Genomic DNA, 16,513 nt, shown 5'->3' with positions numbered 1-16,513 from the left:
GGGTGTATTTGGGATCCCTCGTGCTGTATGAGAAGGTCCACTCTGAGGGATAATTTGTAGTGACTGCCCTTGGAGAACTGTAAGAGTAGGGGGGAACCAATGCTGTCTTAAGTCAATAGGGAGTCACCAACAAGATTTTTGGTCTGTCCTGATGGATCTTCAGCAGGACCTTCTGTACAAGTGGGAAGGGGGGAAATGCATAGAGAAACTTTCCCTTCCAAGAGATTGAGAAAGGCATCTGTTGCCATCGCCTGAGGATGTGGGAGTCTGGTGCAGAAGAAAGGAGTTACCTCTTGATGGAGATGGCAAACATTTCTATTTGAGGTGCACCTCACCATTGGACCAGGTCCAGGAAGACATCCCTGTGAAGCATCCATTCATGGTTGTTTGTCATGGATCTGCTGAGGGAGTCTGGCTGGGAGTGCTGTTGTGAAGGAATGTAAAACACCTGTAGAGTAACTCCCTGTGAGGTGGTAAGTACACACACCAAGAGAGCTAGTCAGCAAAGCAAGTAAGATTTGGTCCCCCCTCTGTTTGTTGAGATACCACAGCACTGTGGTATTGTCTGCAAAAATCTTTAGTGGCCCTTGTTGCAGACTAGAAGGCTTGCAGAGCCAGGAGTATTGCCCTCATCTCTCTGATATTTATGTGTTCTTTTTTGCGTGGCCCTGGCCACAGCCCCTGCACTTTCAGATGGCCCACAGTTGCTTCCCAGCCCAAGTCTGAGGCATATGTGTGCATGATCTGTTTGGGATGAGGTGCTGGAGGGGAAGACCTGGACTGAGGTTCACTTGCTACAGCCACCACCGGATTTCTAATTTGAGGCAGGGTAGGAGGGGAACCCTGTACTCCAAAGTGGGAGTGCTGGGTCCAAAATGACCTTGGGTACCATTGCAACTTCCTCATATGGAGTCTGCCATGTAGCCCAGGAGCCTGAGGTACTGTCTTGCTGTCAACTCTGTTGTTTGGAAAGCCAAAAGTAGGTGTTCACTTAAGCCCTCCACGTTTTGGGGGTGGGAAAGCTTTCATGATGTCTGTGCAAATCCTGCACCTCATGAAGACAATGTCTTGGGAAGGTTCCAGGTAGGATTGTGGGAAGTTGACCTGAAATCCCAGGGATTTTAGGAAGGTAATGGCAAGTTGTATGTGTTGCAGGAAGGTCTCCCTGCAATCTGCTTGTACGAGCAGTTGTCCAGATAAAGGAATATCTGGATTCCTTTTGTCCTGCAAAAGGCAATAACTGGGGCCAGACATTCGGTGAATACTGTAGATGCTGTGAAAGCCCAAAGGGCAAGGCAGAGAAGTGAAAGTGAGAAGGGCTCACAGAAAACCTCAGTTATTTCCTGAAACTGGGATTTATGGGGATGTGAAGGTAGGCATCCTTTATACCCAGGGTGGCCATGAACCCTTGGGGAAGGAGGAGTGGAAAAAGAGTTGGTAAGGTCAACATCCTGAAAGTAGCAACCTAAAGGAAGAGGTTAAGTAGAGAGAGGTCCAGAACTGTTCTCCAAGGATGGTCTTTTCTTGGCATTAGGAAAATCCTGGAGTTGAAACCTCTTCCTTTTGCTGCCAGTTGTACTGTTTTGATGGCACCCTGCGCCATCAGAGTTTCTAGTACAGGTTGCAGTAGATGTAGCTGTTGTTTTGTAGGTTATGGGATACCCCTTCACTTTGGGGGCATAAGCCAGGTCATAAAATAGCCGTTTTGTATTATTGAAAGGACCCATATGTCTGAGGTGATGGATATCCACACTGGAAGACAGTGAGAGAGATGCACCGAGAGAGGGAGGGGGTGGGGGCTTTAAGATTGGCAGGCAGTCAGACACTATCTGCCCTGTCTTGAAAGGGCTGCCTCTGGGTAGATGAGGAGGTAGCTCTGGCAGGAGTGGGTTGCTTCCTAACTGTTTTTCTGGGCCTTATGGGAGCAGCAGGACGGCAGTGCTTTCTAATAAATTGTGTTTTTGCTGGATAATTCCTCTGGAATTTTGAAATGGGAGAGATCAGCAAGTGTTTTAAAATCGTGCATCTCTTTTCCCTTCTGCTGTAGTGACTTAAACAAATCAGCCACTTTTGTGCCAAACAGAGCTGTATTGTCCAGAGGGGCATCAATCAGCTTTGCTCTAAAGTTGTCTGGTAGGGGCTGGAGGCGTAACCAGGAATACCTTCTCAAAGCAGATGCTGATGCTGCTGACTTGGCTGAGGCCTCAGCAGCATCATAACTGCAGTTTATAGAGTGCCTGGTAACCTGGGAGATAAGAGCAAGAAGGGAAGACAGTGAAGCTTTGCTAGCAAAATCTGGAGAATCAGACAATTCCTTAGAGACTTTCTCCAGAAGGGATAAGGCATATTTAGCCGTGTGTCTGGTAGTTAGTAGCCCTGAAGGCCAGAGTAGCAGAGGTGTAAATTTTTTTACCCAGACGTCCCATAGTTTTGCTGTCTTTGTCAGCAGAACGAATGGTGGTGGTAGGTAAATGTTTAGAAGCCTTATCTGTGGTGATGGAAATGGTGGTAGGGTCTGCTGGAGAACATGTAAGACACTTAGCAGTCTCCGGGACTTTTTAAAATCTATCAGGCCTATGTGGAGCAGGAGGTTGTGAGTCAGGGTTCAAGGATTCTGAAGAGAAGGCATCCATGGAGACGGGCAGAATTGGAGGAACAGCAATATGAGTTGGAGAATTCATCTGAATGAGGGCATAATACCTTTTTTGAACCTCAGTCATTTCAGATGATTCCCATTTAAATTGTCCCTTCATCTTGGTAGTCTCCCCAAAGGGTAAATCCTTAGCTGGGGAGTCAGGATCAATGGATTCTTCCTTTGGGGAGCCGTATCCCAAGGGAGAAGAAAGCTGAGAAGTATGAGAGTGTGATTCTTCAGAAAAAAAAAATCAGACAATTCCTCTTCTTCACACAGAGAGGGTTATGATGTTTGAGGCCTTGGGCACAGTATAAGAGGAGTGATGGTCGAAGTCCCTGTAGTGGCAGACTGTAAGGCCATGAAAGCATTAAACAAGCTATGGATGAATGCCTGCCAGTCATGCATGCTTTCAGTAGTAGGTGAAATGTGCTTTCTTTTTTCCCTCCTTTTGAGAGGCCTGGCGAGTGTCTGAATGGAGGAAGGCCTGGAATCGGGCGACTGCAAGTAACCGGAGGGATCTGACGGACCTACCAAAACCGCTGGATCCCTCCTGGCGTCGGAAAAGCCTCTACAGATGTGTCCTCCATGTGGGATTGGGTGGCTTCCATGGAGGCACTCTCTGTATCTGAGGCAGTGGATCCTGAATCCTCAACTAGGTTGTCGGCCACAGGCAAACTGGCAGATTTAGTTCCAACAAGCACCAAACTCAGGGCACGATGTATAAAACTGGATTTTTTTCCCAAATATAATTTTTATTATAATTTTCTATATACAGTACAAATACAGAAAGAAAACTGGCTTTCAACTAAAGTAAGTTACATACAATGAAATACAGGAAGTTAAAAGAGTATCAGACAATGTAATTGCAGTGCTTGTACAACAGAGTTAAACATAAGCTCATATAAAACAGTACTTGGTGTTCACTTGTTTTTGTAAAAGAAGTGATATACTTATTAAATTCTCACACAAATAGGATGCAACCATATGTCTAGGCCTACCGAGTAAACTATATACACTATGTACACTCGGTTGTCACTTGTAAAGGATGTCGTACAGAAGATTACTAGAAATGAGTTAAACAAGTACAGTCAGAGGGTGTGCTCGTATATAAATTTCTTATATCCCTTGGGAAACTGGATGGATAGTCACAATCCTCATCTGATAAGGTTCAGGCATTTGGTATAAGGAGTTAAATAGGAGTCTTTTAAAGGAAAATAGAAAGAAATAGTAGTTAAATAAGGGTCTAAGTATTTCTACAAGGCTTTTCCAGTATTTCTGGAAGTATTGTCTTTTCTTTTGACTTACTGTATCTAATTTGCTCGCAAGAACATATTTAGTAGCAAAGGTTTTAAACTCTTTCCAAGATGTTTTTGTGATATCTAGCCAATTAAGTGTTGTATAGGTTTTAAGGAAAGCACACAGCGTTACAATGATACGTTTGGACACAAAGTTGTAAGAGCTGGGAAATATATCCAGAATTGCCATTTTCCACAAAAGAGTGGATTTCATGTATCCTATTTTCTCGAGTTGTGCTCTCAAAGAGCACCATAGTTTGTAGATGTTTTTGCAGGATCAGACTATGTGGAAAGTATCGGCTACTGAGTTAGAGCATGTGTGACAGAGAGGTGAAACAGTGGAATTAATTTTACTCAGAAAAAGTGTGTGATAAGCATTGTTGTTTATCATAAACTGAGTATAGATTATTTTTTTGAAAGCAGACAGTTTTAGAGTTAAGTCAATTGCCGCTATCTTTTGGTCGACAGTTAATTCCTTGTTTTGGCTCTCCCAATACTTTGAGTAAAGGATTGTGTTCTTGGTGCTTTATTTTTGATACTAAACTAAGTATTTGATAACATTTTGGTCCTTAGCATAAGCAGAGCTGCTATTTGTTGATAAAGTTGGAAATCTAATGGTGTTACTTTAACCTCAGCTGTAAATAGAGTTATTAGATATATTTGTTTAACAATTATATAATATTTTTTTACTGACGGCTAAAGATGCTATAATAAAATCAAATGGCAGGATCTTGACTTTATAAAAATCCCAAACTAAACAGGTCTTGATGAGTGGAAATTTGTCTAGATTTAACATATTGTTATTTAATCTGAAGTTGGGATTTAAGTGAATTGGTTGAGCCACAGTTAAGGAATTCTTTAAATTTAAGGATGTTATGAGTTTTTGGAAACAAGAGTATTTTTCACTAATGTAGGACGAATCTTAAAGTCTTTAAGAGTTTTAGTTTTAAGGAAAGGGATGGCTTTTGCATTCAGTTTGGAATTAATGATGTGGTAATGATAGATTTTTATCCAAAGAGAGTGCCAACATTTATTTGAAGGTTCAAAATTGATTATACGTATGATACAACTGGCATTAATTATATTATAGTATGTTTGAAAGTCAGGAAGGCTCATGCCATCTTTCTCTTTGGGGAGGTTTACTCTGGAGTAACTGATCCTAGTGTTCTTGGGGTACCAGATAAACTTGCCTAGTAAAGTTTCCATTTTTGAGAAAAAGCTGTTTGGAATATTCTGATTGATGGCATAGAAATGAAAGAGAATTTTAGGGAGGATGTTCATTTTTACAATTGCTGTCTTAGAAAGTGGGGAGAGATTTAAATGTTTCCATCTTGTAAGATCTTCCATGACTTTGGACCATATTTTAGAGATTATTTTTAATTATTTCCTGTTGAGGGTGTGTGAAAGTAATACCCAGATATTTGAGTGAATAATTTATTTTGATTTTTGTTTCTGGTATGAAAAATTCTTGGTGTCCTAAGGGATTTAGTGAATATATTACTGATTTGTTTGGATTGATAGCATAATTTGAGATTTAATGAAAACTTATCAACGCTGCTTAGAATCTTTTCTAAGTCCGTCATGGGGAACTCAAGTACATATTTAAATCATCCGCAAAGGCAGTGTATCTCACTAGAACTTTAGAAATATATACAGAATGTTGGAATGTTTTCTGACTTAATTTCAGGAGAAGGACTTCTAAATAAAGGTTGAATAAGTATGGTGAAAGCGGGCATCCCTGCCTTGTGCCGTTCATTATTTGAATTGGGTTTGATTTCTTTTTGTTTATATTTAGCGTGGTAGTCGCTTTATTATATAGGGGTATAAAACTAGATTTTTAATATGAAAAAATAAATAAAAAATACAACACGTAAGCGCTTTCGTTTAGACAGTGTAAATATCATCAGACAAAGGTGTGATGAAAAGCAAACATTTAAATACTACATGAATCATTTTGATTGGGCACAGGAAAAACAGCTAGCTAATTGTTAACGGAAAAGAAAAATTAACCCTTCAGTCTCAATTTCTGCTCTTGAATATATGTTAAAAAATACAATATGTTAAAAACATTATGTTTAAGTTAAAGTTAAAAACAAGCAATTCTAAAGAACATTCCACTAATGTTCTGGTGTTTCTACTATGGAAGAAGTTATTAATGAAATTGTCAATGAATTAATGATGCATCCATCAAAACATATTCCTTTTCTTTATGCTATTTTATTTCTTTCAAGGGCCTTTAGTTTTAAGACAGGAATGATGGAAGTCCTGTCATTGATCCCAGGCCATTTGTCTGCATGCAATAAGATCTGCCACCCGAGTTCTTTTAATTATACCCCCCCCAAGGTTTTTTGTTGTTAATGTCTACATTGTCTATAGCCATAAACCTGAAATTATGGTTAGTGTTGTCATGGATATGCCTAGCTAAAGCATTATTTGAACTGTTCTTTCTGATGGCATAATCATGCACGTAAATTCTACTGGTAAATTTTTTCTGTTTTGCCTATGTAGAACACAGGACAATGGTCGCATGTAGCCACATAGACAACTGACTTTGAAGAACAATTACATCTCCCTTTAATACTATATTCAATACTGTTTACGGTAAACATGACTCCAGTTTTGACCTTGTGACACACCAGTTACATGACCCACATTTGTGGGTACCCAAGTGACCTGTCATATTGTGAACATGCCTGTTCCTGAGATCATCTTTTAAATTCCTGCCTTTCCTATACGTTACTACCTGTTTATCACTTAAATGAGTTCTGATATCTATATCCTCCATTAGGATATCCCAATTTTTGTGGAAAATCCACCTTAAGCTATGAGAGTCAGAACTATAGGTGACAAAGACTTGAGGAAAGGAATCTGGTATTCCTCTGGTGCTCTAATTTCTGTACTCGAAAAGTCGCTATCTGGAATGTAAACACCAACAATGGATTTAAAATGATCTATTCTTCTTTTCTCTGTGACCTCCTTTATGAGTTCATTAAGTAAGTCCACTGGGTATGCCCTCCTTAGAAACATATATTTCAAATTTGTGCACTCCAAGTTGAAATCTTCCCCCCAGAGATCATACTCGGCAGCTCGAACAAGTTGCCCTTTAACTACTGACCTCTTCTGATGTTTAGGGTGGGAGCTAGTGTAGTGCAAAAAAGAATTCAAATATGTTTCTTTTCTGTATATTCTTGTGGCATACCTTCCATTATGTTTGTCTTTAAACAAGTGGACATCTAGATGGTCCATATCATCCAAGTTAATGACCCAAGTAAATTGTAAAAAGGTAGTTGTGTTAAGATATTCTAAAAACTGGTCTAACATAGATAGGGAACCCGTCCAAATTAAACTAATATCATCCTGGTACCTATAATACAGTTTGATGTAGGAGTAGTAATTGGACTGGAATACGAAGCGTCTCTCCCAGTATGCCATAACCATATTTGCAAATGCCCCACCACAAGCTGATCCCATGGCCACTCCGGTTCTTTGCAAAAAATATTTGTTATTAAAAGAAAAATAATTGTTGGTTAAAACTATCTCCAGCAATTCTGAGATTAGATTTATTTTCTCCTGATCAACTTTATGTTCAAACATATCACTAACCCATTCTAGGCCAATGGTTTGTGGGATGACAGTATACAAATCTCTGACGTCTATAGTAACCAATATGTCATTCACATTTTACTCAATTCTAATGATCTGTTCAAAAAAGGTCCAGGAATCTTTACATACTTGGGTTTCCTTTGGTAATATTTTCTTTAATTCATGGTCCAAATATTGGGCATAAGCTGTAACTGAATCCCTTCCATCCACCAAGGGTCACATGGGAGGATCTGACAGACCCTTGTGGATTTTGGGGATACCAAAGAAAGTACAGTTGTGTACACTTACCATAAATGTAGATGTTAGAGTGTATTCACTGTTGCAGTCATCACATACACTCAAACATCTACATTTATGGTAAGTGTACACAACTGTACTATGTTCTTTGTGTTTCACTGTTGCAGTCATTACATTTGGGTAGAATCCCAAAACCATGGATGGGAGGATGGAACTAAACAGCATTAGGAGTGGCTATAAGGCCCTGCAGAACTGCAGTGGCAAAGCCTGCCCTGGATTTGGAGAAGAGAGGCAAATGATAATGCTTTGTGAAGGTATGAACACAGCTCCAAGTAGCAGCTTCTAGAATGTCTTTGGTTGGAATCCCTCTGAGAAAAGCTGCTGAAGCAGAGGTAGCCCTGGTGGAATGTGATCTGATCCCCTTGAGCACAAGTTTACCGTGGTGCAAGTAGCAGAAACGAATACAGTGGCTTATCAACTTAGAAATAGTCTGCTTTGATATAGCCTTCCCCTCTGACCCTGCAGCAAATGCTACCAGTAGTTGCTCAGACTTCAGAGATTTGGTCCTGTTTAAATAGAACCTTAGTTGTCTGTGTACGTCCAATGAATGCAGAATCTGCTCCCCCTTGTTCTGCGGATTTGGGTAAAATGTTGGCAGGTGAATGGTCTGGTTAAGAGCTACACTGGATACCACCTTAGGCATAGAAGAAGGATTGGTCCTGAGGGACACCCTGTCCGGATAAAATGTAATAAAAGGTTCCACAGCTATGAGAGCCTGTAGTTCTGAAACCCTTTTGTTGAAGTGACTGCCAAGAGAAAAGCTGTTTTCCAAAATAAAAATTTTAGATCCGCAGTAGTTGCTGGCTCAAAAAGGAGGCAGGGTGAGTTTTTCGAGCACAAAATTGAGGTCCCATGCAGGAGTTGGTGATCTTCTGGGAGGTCTTAAATTTTTGGTCCCTCTAAGATACTGTTTAAGCAGAAGATGAGAAAAGACGGGAGGCTCTGTGTTGTAATGAGCCAAGATGGCAGAGGCATGGATTTTTATTGAAGAAAAAGATAGGCCCTTGTCAAGCATCTCAGTCAAATATTGTAAAATCTGGGGAATATTGGGCTTTGCTGTGTCTATTCCTTGTGCTTGGTTCCAAGCACAGAATCTCTTCCATTTATCAGCATAAGATTTTCTAGTACTAAGCCTCCTGGCTTCCAAAATGACATCCATCACAGATTTACTGAGAGGTGTTGTTTGAATAATTAATTGATCAGCCATGCTGCAAGATTCAGAGTTTGGAGGTGAGTGTGCAGAATTTGATTGTTTTGCTGAGACAGTAGATGAGGTATTTGAGGCAAGTGCCATGGAGGAAGTTGAGACATATTTCTTAGAAGTGGATGCCAGTGCTGGCGAGGCCAGTCCGGAGCAACCAGGATCATTTTTGGTTTTTCCTGTCTGACTTTTAGTAAGACCTTGGAGAGTAGAGGCAGAGGGGGAAAGGCATAGACTGATAGGTTTTTCCAGCTGAAGGATAGGGCATCCACTTTCCGTGCTTTTTTGTGATTCTTGTGCAGAATTTGTCCAACTGATAATTTTGGGGAGAGGCAAATAGATATATGTCTGGGCTCCCCCATTTCTGTGTTATCATGCTGAAGATTTGTGGATCCAGTTTCCATTTGTCCGGGTCCATAAGATTTCTGCTTAGGTCGTCTGCCAGAGTATTTTGTTTTCCTGGCAGGAATTGAGCTTGAAGATGTATTTAAGTCCAGGCTGCGTTTCACAAGGCCATGGCTAGTCTGCAAAGGGGGTAGGAATGTGCACCCCCCTGCTTGTTTATGTACCACATAACTGTGGTGTTGTTCATCTTCATCAGTAGTTGTCCTGGATGAAGTAAGTCCTTGAAGGCTGTCAGAGCATTCTGAACAGCTAGCATTTCTTTCTGGTTGATATGCGGATGCATTTGGTTTGGGCTCCATTTGCCCTGAATGCATTTCCCCACCAGGTGGGCCCCCCAAACATAGTCTGACGCATCTGTAGTTAGGGTTTGGGTGGCAGGGGGTAGAGTGAATGACAGTCCCTTGTTTTGGTGACATGTCTCTGTCCACCAAAGAAACTCCTGTTGCAGGCAGGAAATGAGAGGAATCATTGTTTCTAGATTGTGACAATGCTGACTCCATAAACTTTTTAGGTACCATTAAAGTTTCCTCATATGCAGTCTTGTATACGGAATTAGTAGAATGCAGGATGCCATGAACCCCAAAGCCTGCAGAATTTGTCTTGCAGATAACTGGGTTTTTGTTGACATTTGTTTGAAGTATGTTGTCAGTTGCCTTTGTTTGTCTGGCGTAAGGTAAGCCATCTGGGCAGTTGTATTCAAGCTTGCACCCAGGAATGTAATTATTTGAGAGGGTACCAGTTGTGATTTATTTTCATTTATGGTGTACCCTAGGCATGCTAGAAGCCTTTTTACAAATGCCAGATGTTGAAGAAGAGTGTCCTTGTCCTCTGCTTGAATGAGACAATCGTCCAGATAAGGATAAATTTGAATGCTTCTTTGTCTGCAGAATGCAATTACTGGTGCCAGGCACTTTGTAAAGACCCTGGGTGCATTAGATAAGCCAAAGGGCAGTGCAGAGAATTGATAATGCAAAAAACCTGCCTTGAAGCGGAAGTATCTTCTGCATGATTCCCTTATTGGGATATGCAGGTATGCCTCTTTTAAGTCTAGAGTTACTAACCAAGCATTCCTGCCTAGCATAGGCAGAAGCTGTTGCAAAGTCAGCATTGTGAATTTTGGGATGTCCAGGAACGTGTTCAGAATTGATAAGTCCAGAATTGGACGCCATGAATTGTCTTTTCTGGGTACCAGGAAAAGTCTTGAATAAAAACCTTGTCCTTTTTCCTTTTCTGGTACCAGTTGAATAGCCCCCATATCCATGAGGGACATAACTTGTTTCTGGGCCTCTGCCCACTGTTTTTTGGCAGATATGGCCATCCGTTTGGAATTGGCAAAGTATGGAAATGAAATCTGTACCCCTGGGATACTATGCTTAATACCCACTTGTCCTGGGTAATTAACTGACAATTTTGAGCATGAAGCGCTAGTTTTCCCCCCAAGGGGGCTGCCAAAAGATAAGTGCTTGATGATGGTAGAGGAAAGTCATTGAGACTGCTTACTGTAGGGTTGTGCTTTGTTTCCTCCAGACTTGGAGGTGGAGGCACCCCATTGCTTTGACCTGTAAGAACCCTGTGATTGGTATCTGGAGCCTTTTGAGCACCTGGATTTGCCTTGAGTGGCTCTGTTGGACTCAGGAAAGGACCAATTTTCAGTAGGACAGTGTCTACTGAACCTAGGTGGCTGCATTTGCAAGAAATCTTTTGCAGTTTGCATAGATTTAGCTTTGTCTTCCATTTTCTTTAAAACTTCTTCTGCCGTATTACCAAATAAGAGTATCATGCTGCAATGGGGCATCCAACAATTTAGCTTTAACATGATCAGGCAGATTTTGCTCCTTGAGCTAGGCATGCCTTCTAAGCACAGATCCAGTAACGGCAGCCCTGCAAGAGGCCTCCAAGGAATCAAAACCACATTGCAAAGTATGCTTTCCAACCTGTTCTGCTGAATGCAATAATTCCTGTAACTCTATTTTCCACACAATCAGAAATCAACATCATTTTCTGTTTCAGTAAGCCCATAACATGCTGTTGATATTTAAGCATATGAAACTGGCAGTTTAAGGTCCTGATTGCCAAGGTTGCAGACGTATAAACCTTCTTTCCCCATCTATCCAGCGCCCTGGAATCTCTATCAGAAGGGATAGGATTTTTGGCTGTAGAGGCCTTTACACCCTTGGGACCTTGAGAAATAATCTCAGGATCAGCAGCAGGACTTTTGAATAGAAATTTGTTGGAGTCAGGAACCCTGTAATATCTGTCTGGCTTACTAAGAGTAAAACACATCATCAACAATGTCTACTACAGGAGGTATTGCCAAAGGCCTATGCTGAGGAAGAAGAAGGAAATCCCTAAGCCTCTTTTTTGATTCAGAGAAATCCTGACTCTCCCAGTGGAAATGCTCCTTTAAAGTATGCAAAGTCTCTCCAAAAGAGTAATCCTCAGGAGGAGATATAGATGGGATGGATTCCTCTGCATCAGAATCCTCATAGGGTGGAATAAAAAATTCCTCATCAGAAGAAATGGAAACCTGATCTGAAGATTCATAATCAGTGCCTTGCCTACGCCTCTTAGCGTATGCATTGTTTAATTCATTAAGGGAAACCTCCATATAATTCTCCGTGTCAAGAATACTCAACATCTTGTCAGTGTATTTAGAAAAATCCATAACTACCACCCCCCCCCCCTTTGTCTGGTTTCATGACTCTCACACATCCTGCTTTTGCAAAAATAACAGGCTATTACGTTCTTCCTGGTTAACATTAGCCAAATTGTGGGCTCCCTTATAATTGCTCTTATTCAGGTTGTAAAGGTCTAACTCTCACAACTTTTCACATACTGCAAGAGGGGGTTATATGTGGAGCTAATTCTAAAGATGTTACTATTACACGTGCGTCTATCTGCGATTCAGTCTTATACAATAAACTCAAGTTCAACTTTCTTAACTACATTTTAAAATCAATTATTCTGTCAATAACATTGAACTTTCTGGTTGGAACAAAGGTCATTCCTTTCGAGAGCAAGTCAGCTGTAGTCTCATCAATGCCTAACTTGGAATAGTTATAAACAGAAAAATCTTTTTGATGGTTAAACACTATTGTATAGCTATTTCTACTTTGTTCAAAATCATTATTTGTTTCTAAATAGTCAAACATAAAATTCAACACAGTTTTCCTTGTCACAAGAACAGTCTATTGAAATACTCATGTCCTCCAGTTCTTTTTCTTCGGCCGGGCCCCTTGAAACCCCACCTGGGATTGTTGTCTGTTGCTGTAATGAACAATAAATATTTTTTAACATGTATTCAAGAGCAGAAATTGAGACTGAAGGGTTAATTTTTCTTTTTCTTGTTAACAATTAGCTAGCTGTTTTTCCTGTGCCCAATCAGAATGATTTGTGTAGTATTTAAATGTTTGCTTTGCATCACACCTTTATCTGATGAAGTTTACACTGTCTAAACTAAAGCGCTAAAGTGTTATATTTTTTATTTATTTTTTCACATTAAAAATCTAGTTTTACACATCGTGCCCTGAGTTTGGTGCTTGTCGGAGCTAAATCTGTCAGTCTGCTAATTTTTGGTTCTACAGGCTGAGAGTTGGACGCAAGAGGTGCAGTGGTAGTGTTAGGCCTGATAATCTTGGTTTTCTTTTTCGGTGGTTTGGTGGGTACATCGGTGGAACCCTCCATACCTAAGGCTAACGGTCTTCAAAATTGATTTTCCAGATAAATGTTGAGTGCATGCAGACGGCTGCTCAAAGTTGTGGGCACAAACACCTGGCAAATGGAGCAGGCCTTGTAGTCGTGTGACCAACCTAAACAAAAAAAACACTGATCGTGGGCATCCTTGTGGGGTAACTGATGGCCGCACTTACACTTGCCCTTTCTGGATGACATAAACAAGCATTAAGATAATGAAAATGACTGAAAAGGTTCCCCAAAGGGGCATTTATCTAATTTCTTCAAGATCCAACAGCCGGGAAAGAAGGAACACATGATGTCTGACTGGCAGCTGAAAATTTCTGAGGGCTGGTGCATGCAGACATCACATTTATGGCCCACATTTCACTAGCTTCATCAGACGCCCCACACATCACACAGTGATTGAAAACTTTTGTATACTGGCAGGTAGCAAGAGGAGTAAACTCATATATGATGAATATTGGAACATGTGAACAGAAGGACATGCTCTTTTGTTCTGTTGGGGGGTATGGTGGGTACTTAAAACATCTGAAAAAATGCCCATCTGAAACCACATTGAAAATCCACTAATCTTTCATGAAAGTTCTCCAAGCTGGGGCAAATATGGAGAACTGCCCCCCTTCATACCTCTCAACCTCTTAGAGCAAGAAAGGTGGACAAACCCATAAATAAAATGGGACAAAGGCCCAAAAATAGGGACAATTTTTAAATATTGCTCTTACAAACTCAGAAAGCTGACAGAACAGGTTTTGCATTAGCATAAATTTTCTGAAGGGCACGAAGTCAAACTCAATTGTCTGTCATTATTTTCCAACTTCAGTATTTAATGATTTTCCAATAACGTGACAGAAAACCACAACTTTATGAAAAATGGACCAAAAATATGATGCAAAAATTTGGACATTCTGCAAAAATCTGCACAGTTGAGAGGTATGCCCCCCTTCACCACTGATATGGGTTCTCTGTGTAAAGCCCTTTGGGGGGGACACTTATCCAAGACACCTTAAACATGGCTAACAAACTGGAATGAGAATCCAAAAGTATTTCTTTAAAAACTTCAAAGCTGGTAAAACTTGGAAACTGCCCTCTCCCTTACAGCATGAACAGACCTGAATGACTAGGGTAGCTTTTGAGCTGAAATAGCTGCCCTCGTGGACAAATTGCATGCCAAAAGGAGCTAAAGCAAGACAATGTGATGCTGGAAGCCCTACTCAGTCAGTGGAGAGGCTTTTTTCCAAGGATGATGGCTAGGTGTTGAACATGACAGGGTCCTTGGGGAGAGAGGTAAAGGCTTACACAGACCTAACTGTCACAAAAGGCTGCAGTCCCTTATAAATCAGGTTCCAAGAGGACTGTCTGAACTCAGCAACCCCAAGAACATATAGCTAATAAAACTGCCGCGGTTCCTTTTTGACACAGGACAGCCTCAGCCATACCATTCTACACAGGTACATTTCTGAGACCTCGCCAGATTCCTCAAAATCAAAACTACAGTAAACTTCACAGGAGCCCTCTGTGGAAGCTGTATGCAAAAGTATTTACCAGTTCCTTCCATAAACCAGATTCAGGGAGGGGTGAATGCTTTTCAGGTGACAGACTACCCAGGTGGAACAAAGGGACTCATCCCCTGACATAACAAAGAACAACCTCTTGCCTACCATATCATATGCTTTTTGACTCAAATGGCAAGTTAGCAAGATGCCATGGTCTCTGGCACCTCGCATGAACTAAAGAAACCACACAGGAAGTCTACCCTAGTAAGCCTGGTAAGGATCTCACTCACCTCACCAAGGCTGCTGCCTCCAAGTTGTCTATACACTGGTTTCACCAAGGCTGCTGCCTCCACGTTGTCTATACACTGGTTTCACCAAGGCTGCTGCCTCCAAGTTGTCTATACACTGGTTTCACCAAGGCTGCTGCCTCCAAGTTGTCTATACACTGGTTTCACCAAGGCTGCTGCCTCCAAGTTGTCTATACACTGGTTTCATCAAGGCTGCTGCCTCCAAGTTGTCTATACACTGGTTTCACCAAGGCTGCTGCCTCCAAGTTATCTATACACTGGTTTTCACCAAGGCTGCTGCCTCCAAGTTGTCTATACACTGGTTTCACAAAAACAATCAGACATACTTAAAAAAAAATACTGCTATGTAAAAACTTCGGTTTGTGCAGCTCCACTGGCATAAAAGTACAGTTTTGTACCTACCATAAATGTAGATGTCCGATAGATATGCAACTGCAGTCATAACATATGGGTTGTCCTGCCTCAGGCAGCCCTCGGTCGGCCGAATTCCAAAGTCTGGGTCCGGCGTCGGCTGGTGTCGCCTCCTCTCCGACGTCACAACGGCTGGAGTATAAAGGCATCGGCAGACGCCATATTCTTCAGTGTTTCTTGCCCCAGATGTCAGGTGCCCACTCAGGAGGCTAAATTTTGTAAATGGATAAAAATAATCCCAAGCATGCACAACAGTAATAAACAGATACACCATAGGAGATACCCCCAGCTGAAGGGAAGAGGGGTAGTGACCCAAAAACAAGGATACAGAGGGGTAGGAGGGTGGGAGAATCCGACTGCAGTTGCATATCTATCGGACATCTACATTTATGGTAGGTACAAAACTGCACTATGTCCTTCAAGAATGCAACTGCAGTCATAACATATGGGTTGAATACCATAGCCAAGCTGGGGGTGGAAGGAACTATGATAAGGATGGTGTAGCTATAATCCCCTGCAGGACTGCCGTAGCAAAGCCTGCTCGGGATCTGGAGTATAATGGCAGGTGGTAGTGCTTGGTAAATGTATGCACGGAGCTCCATGTAGCAGCCTCTAAAATGTCCTTTGTTGCCACTCCTCTTAGGAAAGCTGTGGAAGTGGCTATAGCTCTGGTGGAGTGTGGCCTAATATTGGCTGGCACACCTTTTCCATGAAAAGAATAGCAAAATCTGATGCAGTGTCCAATCCATTTTGAAATTGTTTGTTTGGAGATTGCCTTTCCCTGTACTCCAGCAGCATAAGCTACAAACAGCTGGTCAGACTTTCTGGTGGTCTTAGTTCTGTCCAAGTAGTAGCGTAGTTGTCTGTGTATGTCCAAAGTATGCAGTAGTTCCCCCCCCCCCCTATTTTGAGGATTGGGGAAGAATGTAGGCAGATGAATTGCTTGATTTAGAGACACCCTGGAAATAACTTTTGGCATGAATATAGGATTTGTTCTTAGGGAGACTCTGTCTTGATGAAAAATGAGGAAGGGGGGCACTGCCATGAGTGCCTGTATCTCCGAAACTCTTCTTGCAGAAGTGACTGCCAATAAGAAGGACATCTTCCATGAAAGGAATTGTATTTCTGAGGATGCTGCTGGCTCAAAGGGAGGACGAGTTAGTTTTTCC

The 16,513-nt window shown here is 41.5% G+C and overlaps 1 protein-coding gene across 4 annotated transcripts in view; it reads right to left on the bottom strand.

The window, feature by feature from the left end:
- OTUD5 (OTU deubiquitinase 5) overlaps window positions 1–16,513 on the bottom strand; it is a 1,783,333-nt gene that overhangs the window by 407,866 nt on the left and 1,358,954 nt on the right. The gene's annotated exons all lie outside the window — the stretch shown is intronic.

This window comes from Protopterus annectens, chromosome 8.part0 (assembly GCF_019279795.1).
Source record: "Protopterus annectens isolate FY-2018-M chromosome 8.part0, PAN1.0, whole genome shotgun sequence".
Classification (NCBI taxonomy): Eukaryota; Metazoa; Chordata; order Ceratodontiformes; family Protopteridae; genus Protopterus; species Protopterus annectens.
Note: the sequence above shows the minus strand (reverse complement) of the source record. Positions and strands in the feature narration are given on the sequence as shown.